Genomic DNA, 4,191 nt, shown 5'->3' with positions numbered 1-4,191 from the left:
TTTTTGAAATCTGGAAAAAGTGCAATCACTTGATTGCATTCTCTTTGGATGTAGTTGACCAACCGAAATATTTTGTATGAATTTTTGTGCATAATTTTGCGCTAAATCGGAATACGAAATCAGAATAAAATAAAGTAGAAAAATTTTTGAGATATTGCCAAATTTGGGTTTTTGGCATCCGTAAAAAGTACACTCTCTGAATGTGGTTGCCCAATCTTTAATTTTTTTATATTAGTAAAGGCTATTAAATTTTCCATCATCAGCGTTAATAAGACTATCCAACTGGATAAGCAATTTACGAACGTTAGGCACATACACTTTTCTGGCCGGTATCCTTGAAAAAGTTTAGATTGAATTGAGTTTAGAGAAGGAAGCAAATCTCCTGGTCACATCGTCTAAAGTTGTCCTACTGCAACAGACATCAATTTGGGTATTATTAAGAAAGTGGGACTGAACGCAAACAGCTGCAGCCGCTACTTGAGCGAAGCCACAAAGAACAACATTCCGTTCTCTATTATAGAAGAAAGAAGCAGAATGCCGCTGGCAATGCAGCGAAAATGGAACTCGATGGAAGGCTATATAGTCTCGTAATGGACTACGACAAACCCGAAGGTCCACACTCATACTAGTTCGACTCGGCGGAATCCCTAAGTGGATGCCGGGTCTTCATCCTTGGACTTCTTCGCAGGATGTAAAGCAAAGATTACCGACGCATTCATAGGCTTAAAGCTCAATCTTATATCAACCAAGGACATCCCAAAGAGACCCGTGCGCTCATTTGGTTACCTCTAATAGCTGAATCAGGCGAAAAGTTGCTGCGATGTATAAAAGTGAAAAATAAATATATACCAGCTATAGATGAGTAGGTTGAAGAGTCGACGAACCCAAAATCAATCCAATAATCCTCGTGATTTTCGCCAAATTCTTGCCGCAAGTTGATCTCAGCAAGAGTAGAGGTACAGTAGAGAACAGGTTGCTCGCTGAGTAGTTATCTGTTGTCGTAGTCTGCTTGCTCTTAAGCGGCGAAATTGTCATAGTTAAGGGTTTGAAACCAATTAGTACGAGAGTGCCTGGTTACCGATATCGCGTGGAAGATAAGTCCCTACTATCTACTGCCCTGATGTCAGAAATTTTATTCTCACAAAGAAGTTTCCTATTCATCTTCGTTCATGCAAATTTTGCGGGGTGCGTCCAAACTAACCGTGGGTTATCCAATTCGATAGTGCTCGGTTAGAACTCCGTTGACTATGAGGATGTGAGACAATACGACCAGTTGCAAATTGGTTCACATGTTTGAAGAGGGATACCAAGTATATCTCTGATATGCGTGCCTGGTGAGATTAGGCCCTGACCTCGTATTGCTCCAGTACCCAGACAATATGAGCGCAAATGACTCAGCCATCTCGTTAAGTGATTAACGGCATTGAGTAACCACTCTTTAAGGATATAAATATTAGCCTCTCTACGAAAATGTAGGTAGACAACATGACTAGGAATCGTCGGTGATGATGCTTTGGTCGCCAAAAATATGTATGTATATTGAGCTGAACATTGTATGGTAAATATCTTATGTACATAAATGGAAGCGGGATAATTGTTTGTGTTTGATTCTATTGTTAAATTTTCTATTTTCAAACAAACTAATCTAAAATCTCACTTCGCTTTTGGCAACATAAATTTGCTTCCGGGTAATTTTCCGGGTAAATAAACACGTACATACATACCTATTCATATATGTATATGCTGATATGCATATGCAGGTATTCAAACACATATGTACATACATATGTATATGTTTCATATTGAATATTTACGAATTCATGAAAATTTCCAATAACTCGCGCACATCACACAAAACAATAAAAATTCGCGAAAGTAAAAAGAAAACAAACTCTGCAAATATATACACATACATAATTATTTAAATTTGTATATGCACATATGAATGCATGTATTTGCATATTAGTGATGTGCGTTTCCTAGTATTTAAAGAACCGATTCTTTCGAGTCCAGTTCCAAGGAGAACCGGGAATTTGCCCAGATATGCAAGGTAGTAAGATCCATCAGCACGAACTAGGTGCTTTCCATGCTAAAAACAAGACAGATCAGTAGGGAGCTGTGAGGTACGAAAGAATCTATTACAGCTACAAGGGGCAACTTTCTTTCTTATCTGTGGACATGGTTTTAGACGACCAAGGCTATGCAGGTGATCTGGTGATCTGTGTAACAGGCTGCATGGCGAAACGATCTCAAACCGCATGTAACAAGCCCGTCGCATTACACAAAGATTGTGTGATACCAAATAATTTTCCCTAATCCGACTAATAGCACAATTCTGTATCCGTGAAAAAAAAAAATTACTAACAAATTTAAACTTTTTTGTATATTTTTCCGTATAAAATTTGTCACTGCTACAGAATAGATCCGTAAAACTACTCTCCGTTTACCCGGAGAAAAAAGTAGTAGTTCCAAAATTAGTCATTTCTACGAATTTCAAGCTATCTGTTTCGGAGTTAAAGTTTGGTACACTGACGGATCAAAACTTGAGGATGGAAAAACTGCAGCTGGTAAATTTGAGCAGAATTTTAAAATATCGATACTAATTGGCAGCTATCCCACCATTTTCCAAGCAGAGATTCATGCGATAGAGGTCTATGGCAGAGAATGCATTGGCAGAAGCACAGCTCCTAAAAACATCTGCATTATCTCGGACAGTCAGGCGGCCTTGCTAGCGCTCAAGTCCCACACAATAACATCAAAACTACGACTACCTTAGTACCCTATAAGCTCTTGGAATCAAGAACACAGTATTACTGGGCTGGGGGCTCTGGAGTGAATGTCCAGGGCAAAGACAAGCTAAACGGTTCATCCCTCCATCACAAGAAGCTTCAAAAAGCTCATAAATCTAGGAAGAGAGAGTCTTCGAACTCTCAGTGCGTATTTCACGGGACATTGTTCCCTGCGTTATCACCTCAGTAAAATGATTCTTTCAGAGACGAGTGTCTGTCGTTTTTGCGAGATGGACGAAATGTGTTGCTCTCGACTCGATCACCTAGGTGGTATAACAATTAATGCATTCAAAATATGGAACAATAAGCCTTCATTCCTTAAATAATATTTGTATTTAAAAAAAATTTTAAAATAAATTACATGAAATTAAATTTAAGTACGTGTTTTCCACATTAGTATTTCATTTAAAAACATGAGTTTTTCGATGCTCTTGCTGTATTTTTGACGCATTCAAAGCGTAGTTGGAAGCTATTTGAAAGCGACAAAGGTGAGAATGGAATGGTTTCTCAGTAAAAATATGCTTATTTTTTCATTTGTTCTGCGATTATTTTCCGGTCCTTCTGGTACTGTTTTTCGGTTCTTTTTGGTCGGGTATCGGTTTTTCCGGTTCTTTCGGAACTATTTTTAGCTTCGTTTGGAATCGAGTTTCGGATCTTTCGTAACCGTTTATGGGTTCTTTTAGAATCGAGTTTCGGTTCTTCCCGATCCGTATTTCTGTTCTTTTGGAATCGAGTTTCGGTACTTTTGGAATCGAGTTTCGGTTCTTTTGGAATCAATCACTTATTCACTGTTATTCTGTGATATTGTACATGCATTAGTTGTGTTTTTTTACAAATTATCCAGTAACTTGCCAGTAACTCTCCAGTAACTTTATTTCTAAGAATTCGCTCTCATAGAAAAAATTTGCAAAAAAGTACGCGAACGCTTTTCCAGTAATAATTTGCAAGTTTCATGAACAGCTGATAAATTGGTTGTTTATTCGCAGCAAATTCCTTATAAAACAATATATTTTGTATTTAAATAGGTTTATTTTGTGAAATTCTACAATAAAAAGCCACAAACAGTTTCCTTATTAGTTTAAATTTCATCCAGCAACATGCGATCAGCTGTTTTTCGTACTGGCAAATTCTTACAAGTAAAAATTTATCCAGTAAAATCCAGTAAAAACTTGCAACTTCAGCTGTCATATTTCGCTCTCTCAATTTCCCCTACTTTGCAAGTTTTTGCGTACGAAAACGCCAAAACATGAAAATTCGTAAAAACTTTTACTGGATTTTACTGGAAATGAGTAAAAAAACGCAACTATTGGTTGTTTAAAATTATATTATATTATGTATGTATGTATATTGATACATATTAGAGTCCAGCGCAATTGTATTTGCCGCATTTCATTCAATAAGT

The 4,191-nt window shown here is 37.2% G+C and overlaps 2 protein-coding genes across 2 annotated transcripts in view; one reads left to right on the top strand and one right to left on the bottom strand.

The window, feature by feature from the left end:
* LOC118740651 (golgin subfamily A member 6-like protein 22) overlaps positions 1–4,191 on the top strand; it is a gene marked incomplete at its 5' end in the record, with an annotated part of 500,945 nt that overhangs the window by 8,251 nt on the left and 488,503 nt on the right.
* The window catches only part of LOC118740652, a 60,305-nt gene that overhangs the window by 53,413 nt on the left and 2,701 nt on the right, over positions 1–4,191 (bottom strand). The gene's annotated exons all lie outside the window — the stretch shown is intronic.

This window comes from Rhagoletis pomonella, unplaced genomic scaffold, assembly GCF_013731165.1.
Source record: "Rhagoletis pomonella isolate Grant_MI unplaced genomic scaffold, Rhpom_1.0 Rhpom_scaffold_00006, whole genome shotgun sequence".
NCBI lineage: Eukaryota > Metazoa > Arthropoda > Insecta > Diptera > Tephritidae > Rhagoletis > Rhagoletis pomonella.
This window is presented reverse-complemented; position numbering and strand designations above follow the sequence as displayed.